An 18,616-nucleotide genomic window follows, 5' to 3' on the forward strand; every position below is an offset into this window, starting at 1 on the left:
CAAACAAATATAAACACTTTCAAAAAAATAAATAATTGCAAGGGTAATACAAGAAGAATTTATTTAATTTTTTCTTGATTTAATAAGGCGGACAAGTAACATGGGACAAATATTTTCAGTAAGATGATCAACTAAAATGGAACGGAGGTAATATTACTATATTTTAACTAATATTATTCTTTATAATTTTGAAATTAAGAATGTGCAATAAAGACAACACTCTTAGAACCAGGTCTCTTGACAATATGGGCTTATTGGGCCACCCACTAAAGCAGTGCCATCATTCACTTCGGCCCACTTCTAAAATCAAGAATAAAAAGGGTCAAAGTGCACATATGCATCGCCATTTAACTTGTACTTGCTTTAAAAAAAAAAAGAGAAATAGTAATTTCGATCCACAAATTATTATCTTATTGCGAATTCGGTTTTTATGTTATTTGACTTAGCATATTCGATGTTCCATTAATTAAAATGTGTTATTTTAATTCCTAAACCTAATGGATGTTGCCAAGTTTTTGTTAAGAATGTATACCGAATATTTAACCGATTCTATACAAGCGAAGAGTTAGAGATAAAATAATGTAAAATCATATTGTGATTTATTAAATAGATGTGTGTAAATAGATTCTTTCAATCTTTGAGGGTGAAGCATGAACCAATGATGAATGAACAATCAATTGTGAAGCATATGGTAATTTTTTAGACATTAAAATCATGTAATGAAGTAATGTATTATCGTAAAGAAGATGTAGGATATACCAGAAGTAAGAAAAATAGGCAAAAGTATGTTATCAGACCTCATCAATCACTAATGAAACGATTTTGACTGTAAATTAGATGTTCACTCCTAAAACAAGATAACAATTTGATGCCAGTAGAAGTAAAAGAAAATCCTAGAATAAATATATATGTTTACTCTATCACAAGTGTGTAGCTATTTCTCATATAATAATTTTTTATTTAGGTACTTGGACATACACAATTGATTGTGCACTGTATACATTGTTAGTCTCAAACGAAAGCTGCAATACCAACATCATTATTTATGGCACGGTGAGTATGGAGAGTGGTGAATAACTCCGATACAATTACTACAATCTAGGATAAAACAAACTCTAAAAACTAGTTATTGAGATGAGAAAATTAGCCTTATGCAATACGAATCCCGTATTAGTACATTGTAATATCGATATGAAATTCAAGTCCCATACCATCCTTTTAAAAAAACATATTGTGAAATTGACAGCCTTGTATCACGTTTTAGAAATATGCCAAAATATATCTCCAAGCTAACCATTTCTACAAAAAAAATTAAAAAAATTAAACATTACTTGATTGATTCAATATAATAATAAGATGACCAATTCCTTCTCATACTGTCTCATTTTGGAAATTAGTTTGACATTTTTATTTTATTCTTAATAACGTGAATTACTATAATAATTTTCCGATTTAAAAAGGTTATTATTTTTCCTTTTATAAAAAAGAGAGAAAGAAAAGATATGTAAAACTATGATAAATTTTGACAATTTATATATATTTGACTTATATATTATTTATATGTTTTTAAATCACTTTTTTTACGTTCACTATTTAAATACCTTTCGTGTTAAATGGCGGCCAAGGGTGTTTAGTACGGAGGAAAATATTTTCCTTCCTACCAAATATAAACACCCAAAGAGAAGAGAGTACTATAATGCAAAACTTTGGAATACATACATTATCTTATTATTTGAGTTAACGATCAAAATCATATTGGAACTATATGTTTTTATGAGTTTTACATCTCAATTATCAATTATTGTCTTTTCTACATGGACTATTACAATTTATACATTAAAAAAACATATCTTAGCATTGCCTACATCATAAACTATGATTTATTTCTTTTTTCTGTTTGAACTCGTTATTTATTTAACTAGATGTATTTTAATACATATATACGTGATAATTCAAGTAGAAAAATAAAACAACTAATAATCAAACGTGAAAACTTTACAAAAAAAATGATAGTTCACGTGTGTTTGATTTTTGACTTCTTTTTTTTCCGAGAGACGTATTGAAGATATCCCTAAACTTGACGTAAATTATTAGTTTCCTCCCCGAACTATTGTCAGACTAAAAAACACCCACCCTCTATTTGACTAACTACACTTACATACACCTCAATCTGCCACATGACATAACAAGCGGTCTCAAACTCTTGTAGGAGCATGAGACACTGAATAATAAGCCAAAAGAAGTGTTGAAAACACTTCTAAACTTGACCAAAATTTAGGGGAGTTTTTCAGTCATTTTTTAAGATCAAGTTGTATTTAAATTCAATTAGTCAAATAAAAACGTATTTTTAAGACTGTCATTAATTCAAGAATGAAACTACTCACTCCGTCCACTTTTATTTGTCATGTTGCACTTTTCGAAAGTCAATTTGACTAATTTTCAAAGTTAAATTAGATTACATTAATTTGATATTTTCAACAAAAAATATAGCTATTCAAAAATTATATGAAAAGTACTATAAATTGCAATTTTTGCATATCAATATGATGAAAAAGTACATCATAAATGTTAGTCAAAGTTTTTATAGTTCGACTCTAAAAAAAGAAAATTATGACAATTAAAAGTTGACAGAGGTAGTAATAATTTCTACCAAATTTAAAGGTGTTTTCATTATTAATTTTTTTTTTGGATTTTCCTCTTGCTTAATCAGTCAACAAACAATAAATCTTTTTTGCCAGAAACTATATGGAAAGTACTATAAATTGCAATTTTTGCATATCAATATGATGAAAAAATGCATTATAAATGTTAGTCAAAACTTTTATAGTTTAACTCTAAAAAAGAGGAGATTATGACAATTAAAAGTAGACTAATAATTTCACCAAATTTAAAGAGTATTATTATAATTTTCCTCTTGTTTAATCAGTCAACAAACAATAACTTTTTTTTGCCAGAATTATAAACAGACGTGCCAAATTTATTATAATTTGCCAATTCCAAAGTATTCCTACATAATTATTACTCCTAATTTGGAATATACAAAAATCCGTTGACTATATTAATTCTGGCCCCCACCATCTATCCTTATATATTGTCATACTTTATATTATAAAAAAATAAAAAATAAAATAAAAAAATCTATAAATTTCAATTTCACTGAAACTCAAAAAACTCAGAACTTTTTTCCGCCATTGTTGTTACCTAGAGGTTTTTGGGTTTTGTGGAGTTTTGGAAGATTAGAAAAATGGACGGTGGTGATGTATCTGTGGAAGGGAAAGTGACGTGTGCATCGTGTATCAAACGGCCGGAAAACGCGCATCTGGCGGTGATTGGAAAGTCGACCGGAACTTGTTCATCGCTCGAGATTTTCTCCTTTAATTCCGAGACTACTTCTCTTTCTTCTTCTCCCAAGGTACCCTTTTCTTGTTTTCATTAAATAATTTTTGAATTTGTTGTTTACTGAACCCAGTACTTATAAGTTGGAATTAGTATAAATAGATGAGTTTTTAGTTGCGGGGGTGCCGCATTTACTATGATTTCTGTGATTTTTTGCTGATTGTGGTGAAATTTGAACTTTTTTTTTTTTGTGGGTATTGGTTATAGGCGACGTATGTGTTGGAGGAAGGTGGAGAGTCAGTGAGGATTGCGGTACATCCAAGTGGGGATGATTTTGTGTGTTCCACTACTACTGGTTGCAAGTAAATTCTGAAACCCTTTTTGATTTTAATTCTAAGTTATTCTGGAAGTTGGTTTTTTACTGTTTTTGTTGTGAAAAAGATTGATTTTTTTTGGTAGTTGGTAGTTTGTTAAGCAAGATATGAATGAGTTTACTGCCTTGTGATTTCGAATTGTTGATTTTGGCTTTGTTTGTATGTTGAATGAAGATTATTAATGCATGATTAAGCTGTTGTGATTCATGAAATGGATGATTGGTGATTGTGTTACTGTGCGATAGGTAAACAGGATGAGTACTGTTAGTTGATGAGTATTATTATGATATGTTTCCATGTAGAAACCTTGTGAGTTAGTTTTCTTGACCTAAAAAGTGCTGGTCTGCTCTGTTAAATATTCCTTGTGTAAGTAATTAATTAGTCCAGAGGGGATCTGGATCTTGAGTGAACCTCAAGGTCATGCCAGCCTGGAGTTAATTTTTTCTTATGGACAGCCCCTTTTTAAGACCTAATCTAGGCATTATCCATTTAAAAAGATGGATTTAGGTTTCAGAGGTAGATCAGAAACCTCAGTGAAGGTCACTGAACGTGAGCATGATATGTGATAGAGGAAGATTTTAATTTGGCATCATTAGTATATGTTGGTAAGAACATCTCGGGACCTGATTGCTAGTGCTGTGATTAGCAATGGTTGGGCGATCCTAAATGTTGCATTCATGATTTTTCATCTATTGATAAAAGAAAAAATTCCATTATGTATATATTTTCATATAAATTCAACACAGTACTATGTTCCTGTGTGGACATGTGTCGTTGCAGCTTTCAGTTGTGCTGACCCACTTTTGAAGCAAAGGTTATTCAGGTCTTGTTTTGGCTGATAGTTATCTTTTCACATTACTGATTAAGTTTGTCACCCAACAAAGGAACATACAGATGACTAGTCTGAGTTTTTAATATGATTATTGTCTTGCTTTTTATTTATTTCTTAGCCTGGGAAGAGGATATATTGTTTGCTGTTGCCTGCAGGTTGTTTGAGTTATATGGTCATGAAGATAATATAAAATTTGTGTGCAAGGAGTTCCCTCTCCAAGATGTTGGTCCACAAAAATGCATGGCCTTTAGTGTTGATGGCTCCAAATTAGCCACAGGCGGATTTGTAAGCAATTTTGTGAAAGATTGTCTCTTATATTTCATGAGGATATTGCCTTGTTGTACTGACTTTGTATTACTTTGAATCTTGAAGGATGCACATTGAAGGATGGACATTTTAGACTTTTTGAGTGGCCAACCATGCGCATTATTGTGGATGAACCTAAAGCTCACAAGTCATTCAGAGACATGGATTTCAGGTATAGTTAGCTTTACTCAGATTATAGTTGTACATATTCCTCCGTGAGAATTTACCTGATATGAGCTCTGGGGACCAATAATCTTCAGTGTCTATGCACTTGCGTTGATTAGTGATACATCTTGTTCTCTTACTTTTCTCACACTTTAGTGCTGAAAACGTCGATTATGTTCTAAAGAAACTAAGTGATGGAAAATGAAGTGAAGGATCTTAGTCTTGTGTCTTTTAACAATTCTGATGTAGATTTTTCACTTTAAAGATCAGAATGAAGTACCTTTTTCATCCAATTATAGTCCCATGTGGATTTGGTTCATCTGTTACGCATCACACCAGATTGTCAAATTGTTGCTGTTGCTCTGTGTGATCTTATCTGAGTGTTTAAAGTAGTTTGTTCTCATGTGGAATTAAAAGTGAATAAGGAGATGAACGGTGACCTAATTTGCAGGGTTATATCTTGGAGGTGAATATTATGGAATGTAAAGCTACATTAACTGAATTTGTATACAGAATTTTACTTTATCTGTTATTGTTTATATTTAAGAAGTGAGAAATGTCATAGAAGAACTAAACATGTTGATATTTCAAGAACGATACATTCCCGATCAAGAAACCCTAATACATGCATTTATGCATGGATTTGCATTCATGCTATACTCTTTGAGTTTTGAATTGTGAATCTGATTTTTGAATATGATCATGAAATATTCCTAGAAAAAAAGTTTCAAAAGATTTAAGAGTTTTGAATTTACTGTGCCTCTTATTGCAGTTGTTGAATTGATACTTAATCCATGGATTATGGAATCTTAAGAATTATTGTTCCTATGATTTTCTTGACCAAGAATTTTATGTCTTTTCCTATTTTTATATATATATACAGCTTTGATTCAGAGTTCTTAGCTTCCACGTCCACAGATGGTGCCGCCAGAATATGGAACACAACGGATGGTGTTCCAGTAACTTTGTCATGAAATGCAGTAAGTTCTGAATAATATGACGTCTTACCTGTTAGACAATTGGTTATCCATTTTTATGTTTATGTTATAATATCCTGTCTTCCACATTGCAGGATGAGAATATTGAGCTCTGCAAGTTCTCTAAAGATCGGACAAAACCGTTTTTGTTCACTACTGTTCAGAAAGGTATTCTAAAGTCTGGCTTTTCCCTTTTCAGTAGGGTACTTATGCCTTTTCCCTCATTAAAAGCTGATAGAAATGATGTAGATGATGAAAGATTACTATACCAATTAGTTTAGAAGAGTTGCTCTTTCAAACAGTGTGATTTTTTTTATTTCTGTGAAATTTTAAATTTTAGTATCTAAACTATAAAAGGAGAGCAGATAGTTATTTACTTCTTTTCCATTTTGTTATTGTTTTGACTTGACTGTACATTTACGTGCTCATTTCTGAACCCAACAAATCAGAAACAAAAAGAAACATAAAACATTAAAAAGAACTAAAGAATAAGTTTCAGATCAGAATTTACTGATCAGAAATATTATTTTTAAATCAAAATTTCACAGACTAAGAATAATTTTTATTTTTAATAATTCCAAAAGACTTGTGATATCCAGAATTTATATCATGAAAATTTGTTTGCTTATTTCTTCCCTCAGAATTTCAACTTCAGACACCTAGTTGTATCTTATCTCCCCCCCCCCCCCCCCTGCGGCGTTTAGTTTGCTAATGCATTGATCTGAATCTATGCTTGTCATTTAAATGCAGGGGAAGCAAAGATGGTGATATCTGTGTTATTGATGTGACAAAGATGGAGATCTCCTCTTTGCACAAGAGGTTGCACTTGGGTACTAATATTACTTCTTTGGAGTTTTGTCCTAGTGAAAGGTATGTGCAATTCTAGCTATAATTTCTATGAAGTATTGACTCTATGTCATTCGTCTTCTGCTCTGAAGCCTATGCCTTCTCTTTTAGAAGCCATGTTTTTCACGAAATTCTAAATAGTGTTAGCATTTGTCTTTTTTCTCCACAAGATATGTATGGAGAGATATAAGAGGAAATTATAGTAGATGTAACTCGTGACTGAATGGTGAAAAGGGAAGCTTTTGTGAGATCTTGTACGTAGTACGTACGACTTTAGTGATGCCAAGAACCTTTCATGAATATTTTTAGTGTATGAGCTACTTTTGCATGCATCAGTCACAGCACATCAACTGATTATTGAAGTAGACAAAAATTAACTTTGACTAAAAACCAACTTGGCGGCGGGATTTTTGGCTGCAAAATGTATACCATGAATGAGTGTATACTAAATCAACTATTTGGTTAGTTATTTCAGTAGGAGCTAACCAAATAGCTGATTTTGTATACACTCGTTCATAGTGTACATTTTGCAGCCAAAGATTACGCCGCCAAGTGTTATTGTTCTACGTCTTAGGTGCTAGGTCTCTGTGATACCTGGTGACATGATTTCGTAATGATAATTTCTCTTCACTAGTTGTTGCCTGTATTTGCGCTCTTCAAAGTTGAAACCTTGTGTCTACTAATGTCATCGTAATCTTTCTCATCAACTATTCTTTAAGAATCAAAGCTCCTATTCTGTCTGCTTACTTCACCTTACTAGTCCACATTGGTGCACATTTTGGCAGGGTTGCTCTTACCACTTCCTCTCAATGGGGTGTAATGGTAACTAAATTAAATGTCCCAACCGATTGGAAAGGTCCGTCTCTTTTTTTTCTGTGTAGGGACAATCGCGTGCATTTGACTTTTTCTCCCCATCTCTTCAATTGCAGAGTGACAGATTTATCTGTTTCTCTTGGGATTGTTTTTGGCATCAGCTATTCTATTTGACGTGTTCTTCGAGAATTCTTATTCTTTCTGGATCCCTGATCCATCTACAAGACCAAAGATTGAGACTCTGCACGTTGATGCAATAATTAGTAATTATTTTTAGTTATTTCTTTTTCTTTTCTTGACTTTTTCTACTATATATTTCTACTATATAGAAAAGCGAAGTGATGGACGACCACGGGTGATATCGTAAATTTTTTCATTTTCAAGGGTAAATTGTTTTAGCAAACCAAGATATTTTGTACTTCTTTTTACTACATGGCTTGCTCAGATCCACAAGTTAAAAAAACTTTTCTACTTTTAGATTCACGACTTCTCGAGAATAATTGATTTTATCGAGCCACTCCATACCATCCCATGACATACTAGCTCAAGAATCATACAGAATAGAAAGTTTTGAAAATTTAAGGTATAATTTTGTTCATATCTTCTTCTCGAATTTCCTTAATTGGTGATGCACTAAAAAGTGATAAAGAAAAAACTACGATTGAAATTTTGGTTTAAGAAAAGCCCTTTCTCGAGGATATTCAGTTTTGATTTTGATAGTTAGCTTCCCTCTTCCTTCATATATTTTTTTTTTCGGATTCTATCAGACGATCACACCTTTACTTATAAGATGTATGTCTCTTTGAAAATTCTCTGTAGCACCCTATCTGCTACCGTACTGAAACGAAAAAAAAATAGTAACAAGGAAATTGCCCATTTGCCTTGAATCTTGATGCAACCAATGTGTTTGATGAAATTCCCAATGAAAGATAAATGGCAAAATCTTTACAAAGTATTACTTGACTTCTTCTAAGGATTACATTTTTGTAGTGATTGCAGAGAATAAGTCATTAAAATCGAGAGACCTCTGATTTTCCTCTCCTATTGAAAATTTATCGCAGACAAGAGTTGACAAAATATTCAATTGGATAGTGTGAGTATGATATTAGAGAATGTGATGTTTATAATACTACATCTATAATGGGAAGGCTGTTTTGTTTGTTCTAATATTACTATTGTTTTCTTAAACATTACTTTGCCTTGAAATTTATTTTTTAAAGGTGTTCAGCCATGAATATTGGTATTAGGAGAACAACTGAAGCATTCTAATTCTTTGCTGGTCTGGAAACAAACCAGACTATACGAAATGAGGCTCAGGTGCTCTGCTGCTCCTTAGAATCTCTACTCTTAATTTACCATTGACAAGAAAAATCCTTGTACGTTACCAATTTCAAAAAAATAAAATAAAAAATCCTTGCTATGTTGAATGAGAAGTGTCCAGCCTCTGCTGCATTTACTTACATCTCAGAAGGTAATTTTAGTTTTGTTGTCTGGCAACATAAGTCTTGTTTATTACTTCTCTCATTTCTAACTCGAGATGAACCAATATGCTTTTTTTTTTTGAAACTGGTAACTTTAGTCTATATATCCACAGGTATACTACAACAAAAGTGTAGTTCCCCTTCAAAAGTTTAACAACTTACAGAATAAAATAGTCTTAGTCTAAACTGCTGCCTATAAACAATCTAGCACATCAAAGATGTCTTCTTTCCTAGTTAATATATCTTGTTTACACCAAAAATAGAAAAGAGTTAAGCAGTCCATCTTGATCTTCTGTAAGCTATTCAGCCAATTTTCAAAACTCCTGCTGTTTCTCTCTTTCCAGATTGTCCACCAAATACATGCTGGGACAAGTTTCCATCTCTTCTCCTTGTCAGAAGCATTGCCATCTCTTTTCCAGCTGCTCAGGACTCCTTTAATGCTCCCTGGTTTCACCCATCTTATCCCCTTTAGATAGATGAACATTCTCCATTATTGTTCTGTCCATGTACAATGCAAAGAAAGATGGTTAATTGTCTCAGCATGTTCTCCACATAAAGTACATGTAGAAGCCAACTGATAGCCTCTTTTCTTTAGATTTTCATGAGTCAAAACAGCTTTAATAGTTGATTGAGGTTGTGAATGTATGACTATAAAAAGGAATGTGTTATCTCTGGAATGACCAATTTCATCTATATTATAACTGAAAGTAAATATTTTATGCAAATGTCGGTTATCCAATACTGAGAGAAGATGGTGATGCATCTGACAAACCTCTTGACATTGTTGTCTTATCTAGAATGAAACAATTATGTGCTATATGAACAAGCTGAAGAAAGTAGCATTGAAGGTTAGTCGTAAATTCAATGTTCCTATTCTTAACAAGATATGGCAATTTCTCCCCCTTTATTGTGTTTCCTGACAATTGTGCTTATCTTCCGTTTCCCTGAATTTGTAGGTAATTACTGAAAATCTCTCCGAAGAAAAATCATTTTGAAGGAAATGTTCAAATTTATAAACACTGATAATTACATTTGAAAGTTGGTCTTACAAAAATGGGTACAAAACTCAGCGTCAGAAGTCAGGCAGTTGATGGAAGCGGGTTTTTCCTGGTGATTCCTTATTTTATGGTTACTGTTCCTTCTCTTTTTAGCTCATATATACTGCAATTAAAATTATTCTTCATATTCATTTTACAAAGAATCGGCATTTTCCTGGCCATTCCTTATTTTATGGTTATGGTTCTTTCTCTTTTTACCTCATATGTCCTTCTTGCAATTATTTGCCATGTTCACTTTACAAATTTGGCAAGCAATAAATCACTTGTTGAGATGTAAATTTTTGAGGACCAAAAGCTTCTCGGTGAAGAGCATGAACAAGAGATTTACATAGTCGAGCAGAAACTCTTCATCTTGATGATGTGTATCTCGAGAAGTAGCAGTATTTCTTACCCATTAGTAAGTCCACATTGCTAAATGGAATGTGTTTTAATTATTAGATGCTCCTGAAAATGATGTAGTTGTTCTCAATGCCCTTAAAATCGTTTGACATGAAAAGTATTTGGCTTCAAAATGTCATGAAGATTGTGTGCATAGATTGTACTCATTAATGCATATAGTTGGAATTTTGTTGTTCTTCCAGGCTATTGTTGATGGAAATGAAACAATTGATTACCTTGAGTTCATAACAACTTTATTACGCACATGAATCGCATGGAAAGAGAAGATTGCTTGTACAAGGCCATTGAGTATTTCGACAAGGATAAGAGTGGGTATGAAGCTATCCACCTGCCCCTCCATATTTGGTTAACATTTTATCGTTTTCTAATTTTGTTCCCTTTAGGTATATTACGATGGAAGAATTGGAGCATGCGCTGAAGGAATACAACATTACTGATGAAAAAACAATAAAAGAGATCATTATTGAAGTTGACACAGACATTGTACGGTATCCTTTTCTTTATGCACGTTTATATGATATTTCTATTTACAACATCTAAACGTCTTGTGATTGTGATAATTTCTTGTTTGAGCAACAAGGAAAAATATAACAGAAAATGTGATTTCTATCCTATTATATAGAAAGATGAAGTAATGAACGACCAATGGTATATCTGTCATTTTACATTGATACTCAGCATTATTCTAAAATGTAATTTGCTACTCTCTTCCACCGACACACTATGTTCTCTTAATCTTCTTAGCAAGGTCTTCTTTCCAATTTGAGCTTAACTTCTTCTATTCATTTTTGCTCAAATCCTCTCCTATTTCTTTTCAAATTTCTCAACATAGAGACATCAATTGGATATACAAGAGAGATTTTTCTTTTTCTTGTGACAAACAAGAGACTTTCTTAAAGAAAATAAGACAAGGGAAAATATATTAATTTTTTACCGTGTATTTAAAGATACAAATCTCATGTTCAACATGTCTTCTGTCTCGAGGAACAAACATTCGTGGACTGAATCTCGTGTAAAATATGAGCATTAGACAAATCTCAAGTTCAACATATTCGTTATCTCTTTCAATTAGAGACTTTAGCTTCCATGTTTGGGATATGTACTTCTCTCCAATAATCATTTCCCTCTCGACTGTAAAGTGAGCATGAAGATGTATAATTTCTTTTCTTTTCAATTGTCAATATCAATATAAAATCTGTCTATTTAATCTCAATCAAACAATTCAGCACTCACTGATTGTACAATACAATAAAAGATAATACAATACACAACTTGAAACAGTTGGACGAACATTGCAAAAACTGATTGTACATTAGGCTATGTAAAGTGTATTATAAACTTGAACTTATTTTTTCGGGCATTCACTTTTGGTTCTTTCTTTGTCAACACGTGTTACGCTATTTTGTTCCATAAAATAACTTGTATTGTTGACTGCTTCAATACTTCACATTTCAAGTTCTATTTCTTCTAGCACTTTTCATTTCTCGTTTCTCTTTCTTTCATGTGCCACTTAATTTCACTTGGAGAGGAAAAAATTATTTGGAGAGTGTGTTAGAGAAAGGAGGAATTTTTTAGCTGAGGTTTGTTCCTTTAATTTCGTTCGTTCTAATATTATATTGTCTGGATATCAATATACCACTTCAGTTTCGCCTCTGTGATTTTTTCTGAGAATTTTGCTTTGGTTTGGAATATTTAGGAAAAAAACTGAACTCTGTGTTTTACTTTTCTCAGTCTAATTTTCATATGTTGATTCGTGATTTTGACAAAGAGAGTGAGATCATCCTTTAAGTTTCTCTGGCTGTCATTATGAAGAGTCGCATTCAGGCCTTTTTGTTCACTGTCTTTTCACTTAAGGTTACCTGGTTGGGAGTTTGAGATTGTGAAACTCTATTTTAAGTGGGTTTTTTCAAATGGTACGTGTTTGAGTATACTTGGTTATTTTTGAAATTTGTTGAAATTTAAGAACGTAAGTATCACGTTATGTCAGTTTAGAAGTTCACAATTGAATTGACAAAAATAGTATTTTTTTGAGGTAAAGTTGTTGTACTCATTTTATTTAAGGGAAAAAGGACGAATTTACCCCCGAACTTTGATAAATGGTACGTATATGCCCTCTGTTATACTTTGCATCCACCTAAGCCCCTGCCGTCCAATTATAGGTACATGCATGCCCCTCTCACTAACAGTCCCCTCATATTATACACGTGTCTTAATCCTAATCAACTACCCGTTTGACCTTTCTTTTTAACCCATAAACTAACAACCCGCCCCATAAACCCAATACCCACCCGATTCCCTCTAAGATATATCCTAATTAAACGACCCAAATCTCCATTGGAGAACAACTTCAATTTGGGATGTGACAATTCATTGGGTGTGTTAAATCAAGGTGGGAATGGGATGATTTATAATCCAGTATTCATCATCCCATTCCCACCTTGATTCAACACACCCAACGAATTGTCACAACCCAAATTGAAGCTGTTCTCCAATGGAGATTTGGGTCTTTTAATTAGGATTTATCTTAGAGGGAATCGGGTGGGTATTGGGTTTATGGGGCGGGTTGTTCGTTTATGGGTTAAAAAGAAAGGTCAAACGGGTAGTTGATTAGGATTAAGACACGTGTACAATATGAGGGGACTGTTAGTGAGAGGGGCATGCATGTACCTATAATTGGACGGCAGGGGCTTAGTGGACGCAAAGTATAACGGAGGGCATATACATACCATTTATCAAAGTTCGGGGGTAAATCCGTCCTTTTTCCCTTTATTTAATGAGACAAGGAAAGTCTTACTCTTTTCTTTTAAATTGTGAATCCATATTTTTCTTGGAAAATTAACTTCAACCTAAAATAATCCCAAGTATTGTATGTAGGTGACTTGCACAGGGAGATCTTGTGTGCCGTAAAATGTGACTGCGATTTTATCTCCCCAAGTGTCATTCAGTTTGATGGCATATTAACTTTGATTTAACTGGCAATATGATTTTTAATTCATACAGGCTTCGAGTATATTGTTTTAGTGTTTCATAAAAAAGGTACAGTGTTTCAGTGTTAATAAAAGAATCCGAAACAAAGCTTCTCTCTAAACCACTAACTAAATTATGTCTTCTTTTGAATCTGTTTCACTGAAGCTAGCAAATATCTTATGTTAGCCTCAATTGAAGGGGAAATGACTAATTCTTCTAAGAATTTTAAAAGACTAAGCTATTTACCTTGATTGTAACTACTGAATTCCATGACCAAACTCCCTAAGGAGCTCAAGAGGAATCCTGCTATTGTCATACTGGTCAGGTTGGTGCATTCTTTATCAAAATTCTTTCTTTTTCATGTTCAAGATATCTTCTTTTTCTTTTATAGTTCAGAGTCGATATTTGAACTTGAGATTGACTTGTTTATCCAACCAATGGAGGCTCGATATATGTGATAATGATAAATTTCTTCCATTTTCTTATAGCTGTTTTGTTAGAAGTCTGAGGATGATTGAAGCTCAACATCAATTGTCTCTTGTATCTGCTTTAGATTATGTTCATTTATCTCATCAGATATACAAAGTATTTCTCGACATTGGATATTTAAAATGGTATCCTACTAAATTTATTAGTCTTATATAGGATGAATGTGAATAGACAAATGCTCATAGTAAACTGATGAACAATTTATCATTTAAACTAATATGAAGTGAAAGGATTTCTAGCTTTTGATCGGTGATGAATTTGAAATACATAACTCAGGTGGATACAGTTTTAAGAATTTTTGTAGGCCTTTTGCTGGTATAGTGTCGTATATATGAGATATGATAAAGTGAACTTTCAAAAGTTTGTATTGGAAGGTCATTGCTTTTCATGGGTGATTCCATCTATTCTACCAGTTAGCAGATAGTTAGAAAATGAAAAAGAAGATAGGTACCATCAAAGTACTTCATAAATCTGTTGTATAATGCCTTTTTAATGTTTATTTTCTGCTGGAAATTTGAGTAAAAAGATGATTGTTAGTACTATACCGTGTTGTACTAGTATATCTTGTTGGGAACGCCACCCTCGAATGGCCCTGCAGTGCGCAATTCAAATTTAGTCGGAGCTCCAATGTGGGCTCAGGACACCGGGTGGAAACCAAAAAAAAAACAAACTGTGCACCTTACTTAATATTAGCTCTATGTTTTTCATGTGCTTCTATTTTTCTCATTTTTGTTTAGTTTTTACTCCCACCTTGTGCCTCCAAATAACTAGGTTAAAGATCCACCATTAAAAATATAAAATGTTGGGCCCGTGCTAAGCACATGCATGTTTATCTAGTTTATATATAGAAAAGTCTTGAATGGAACGATCAAGGGCAAAAATGACTTTTCCATCTAAATAGTATCTAGAGTCCGGAATCTATTTGAGCAATAAAGAGATAAAATTGATTCAAATAAGTCACAATTCTAGAAAGTTACTAAAATAACTGTGGCCATTAATTTGTTAACGTCTATATTTAAACATAAAACGGAATTGTTTTGTTCATCATTGAATAAAATGTAACCTTTTCCTACACGTTATAAAGTGTAACTGTTTCTTACACTTTACAAAATGGAAGAAAAAAATTTGTTCTACAAAAAGGAATATTCTTTTTTGTTTTACATTAAACTGTGTCTCTTTATGTAGTTTTTGCTGTGTTTGCCATACAATTTATATTTTTATTTTTATTACATTATGTATTTTTAATCTCTAAACTCCACCAAGTACTATTTAAAGACGTTCAAACATAGTACCTTCAACACCTTTAATCTTCTATTTTTCTTCATTTCAATCACAAAAGAAATGTATTCTGAAACAAAAGTTAGAGTTTCAATTTATTGGGATGGTGAAATTATACGGAAATACCGTTCATTATAATTGTCCTTCCAAACACAATGCTAAGTATTCAATTAATGACTAATATCATAATTTCCTCCATCGATTTATAAAAGAATGGGTATAAATAATATTGATTATAGTTGAAAAATACCCTACTTCATTTTTATCAGAAAGACAAGTAAATTTTGGAGGGTGGATTATCTATAATGATGAATCGTTGACGGACTTTTTGAGAGTTCCAAATGACTACATAGATCAAAACAAGTTAACAAGAAGTTTAGAAAGTCTTAACATACTTTGAATGCCGAACACATATCATGATACTCAAGATTTTGTCTTTAACTTTCGTAAAGCTTCGGAACGTTTCCAATCTATCAAATATGCATTATTTGTAAGTAAACAAGCCCGTAGACACTTATATTGCTATATTTAGTTTCGGTTAAAAATCGGATAAAAAAATCATCCCGAGCCACTGAATTCGAATTTGAAAGTTTCTTTCAGATGATGTCGCCCATAATAAAATAAACTTGCATGTCGAATTTTAGCTAAAACGGATCGTTATTCAACTCCTAAATCAAGATTTTATTTTAAGAGCCCTAAGCCTATGTTTTCTTGATTTAGCATAAATTTTACACGTTTCTAATCAAAAAATCTGTTCATAATCACATAAAAATAACGAGAATAATCCAAAAAATTTCCCCTTCTTTTTTTCCCTTTCATTTCTCCTATGCGTAAATTGCCCCTGCAATTTTCTTTTATGTATGTTTCAGCATTAGCTGATTTTAAATTTTTAGGGCTTTTGCCTTTTTTTCTTTTCCTTTTCTATTTTAGACATTTGCCCTTATATTTTATTTTACTTTTTTTTTTGTGCCATTGTTATTAGCAACAGAAACAATTATTTATTTAATCTGAAAATTATATCACTCATTCTCACAAGTGATAAATAATTTATAATAGATACTAAAAGGGTTAAACTCAAAAATAATGGATAAAATTCATAAAATGACTAAGAGAATCGTTACAATCATCAAGGACATTTAAAGTGGTGATTAATGATAGATATTGACATACTCAACTTGTGAATTGACTTTTGGAGATTGAAATTGAGAAACAGTAATATAAGTTGAAACTAAGCGAAACAGAGGATTCTTTAATTATAGAATTTGGGATAACAATATTTGTCTGAAATTACATGGACATTAATATAGCCAAGCTTATAGTGGTAAAGAATTGCTCTACAAATGTCACGCTCCGAAGCTATCCCAGGATGCGGACACGGGACCTAGGATCACGAGTGACCCCAAGCTAATCCTGCTGACATATCATAATCATGTTAAATAAACTGAAGTAAGAAAATACTGTGCGGAAGCTAAATCATAAGATAACCTGAAATGATAGGGAATACCCATATATTGAATCTGAATATATAAAAGTGAAAGTTTAAACAACACTGAAGAGTCAAACTCTAACGCTATAGCTGAATTTAACTATGTCTTAAATAAGCCTCTAAACTGACTAGAAGTGCTGAGACATGCCCCCAGCTAAATCTAGCAAAATTGAAACTAAAAGACTAGAAGCAAAGGAAATAATCATGTCACTCGTCCTTGAAGAATGAGGACTCACCACTGATGTTGTTGAACTGAAGATTGGGAACCGATCTATGCGTGATCTGGAAGCTGAGAATCTGAACCTACATCATGAGAAGATGTAGCGCATAGTATGTGTTTGTACTTGAAAGGTACTGAGCATGTAGGATAGAGTAAAGCTGAACAATAATCATAATTGAATCAAAGCATACATCTGAGCAATGATAAGAGGTAAGCATGATACTAAATTGAAAATATTGAACATGAAATGACTGAATGGAATGACCAAGTTTATAACATGCTAAAACTGAAATGTGAACTAAAACTAATAACATGGTCAATGCAATAGAATCTGACTGTAAGGGAGCTACTAATAACCGACATAAAACCACATGAGATAAATGTGGAGTCCGATGTATATGCCCCATCGAGAGGACCTAAAATACCTAGACAAAGGAATAGAGGCATGACTGACGTGATCACTAAAATAATGCCCACATAGAGGACTTATAACCTACGGGGCACGTAGTTCTGGGACTTGAGGGTGACTGACTCTAGTCCACTCGGTATTAAGCTACTCCTAATTATAATGTAAATAAGCAATATTATGACTGAAATGTTGAAGTACTAGATAACTCAATTACTGATATGCAAACTGTGAGAATGTAACAATTATGACTGATAATATGACATTCGTAAACTGAAATATATATATATATATATATGACCTAGCATGTATTGTTCATGAACCAAACGAATATATACAACTAGAGTTCTGAATATTATACAAGGAACTGAGCAATAACATGATAATCTGATTTGGATCATTCTAACAGCTAAAACCCAACAATTTTAACATTCAAGAAATCTTAGGTCTAGATAATATTAAGGGAGCCAAGATTCTGACTGAAATCTAGGGACCTAAAAAGAACCCACTAGTGAAATCCCACATACCTGGTGAAGAATTCCACGGAAAAATCTTTCAATTTCGAGGATGAAACTGATGAAAACCTGTTGCGTTTTTGGGCTAGGGCTTGGTCGACTTTTTCTCCATCTGCGTTCTAATTTTCTAAGTTTTTATGGTGAATGATTTGCTTAGGGTAGATTCTAATTTAGTTACTAGGCTAAAATTGACCAAAAAACCACATAGTTTAGGGGTTAAACGACGTAGTTTAGGGGTCTTACGCATAAGGAAAAAACCAAATGACCCCTGACTTAAAATCTGCTGAAGCCACCTACGGACCGATCCACGATCCGTCCTGTCAGTCCATCGATCGACTTCAGAGAATGGGTTCGAGGGGGTCCTAAAGGTGTCGACCTACGGATGGATCGACGGTCCGTGGACTAATCCATGATTCATCCTGTCAGTCCGTCAATCGACTTCAAATGATGGGTTCTGGGGCCCTGAGGGTCTCGATCTACAGACGGATCGACGGTCCGAGGACTAATCCACGATCCGTCCTGTCAATCCGTCGATCAACTTCAGAGACCAGGTTCTGAGGGCTCGATCCACGGACCTGGACCACGGTCCGTGGGTAGTGCCCGTCGGTGGCGCCTGCAACTTTTGAAATGTGCATTTTGATAGTTCTAGCATACGGGGTGTTACAACA

At 33.1% G+C, this 18,616-nt stretch overlaps 1 pseudogene; it reads left to right on the forward strand.

Annotated features, from left to right (window-relative positions):
• The first annotated feature begins 3,134 nt into the window (after window positions 1-3,134).
• Window positions 3,135-14,296, forward strand: LOC102586343 (SEC12-like protein 1; annotated as a pseudogene).
• The last annotated feature ends 4,320 nt before the right edge of the window (window positions 14,297-18,616 follow it).

Source organism: Solanum tuberosum, unplaced genomic scaffold (assembly GCF_000226075.1).
Source record: "Solanum tuberosum cultivar DM 1-3 516 R44 unplaced genomic scaffold, SolTub_3.0 scf00324, whole genome shotgun sequence".
NCBI classification, from domain to species: Eukaryota; Viridiplantae; Streptophyta; class Magnoliopsida; order Solanales; family Solanaceae; genus Solanum; species Solanum tuberosum.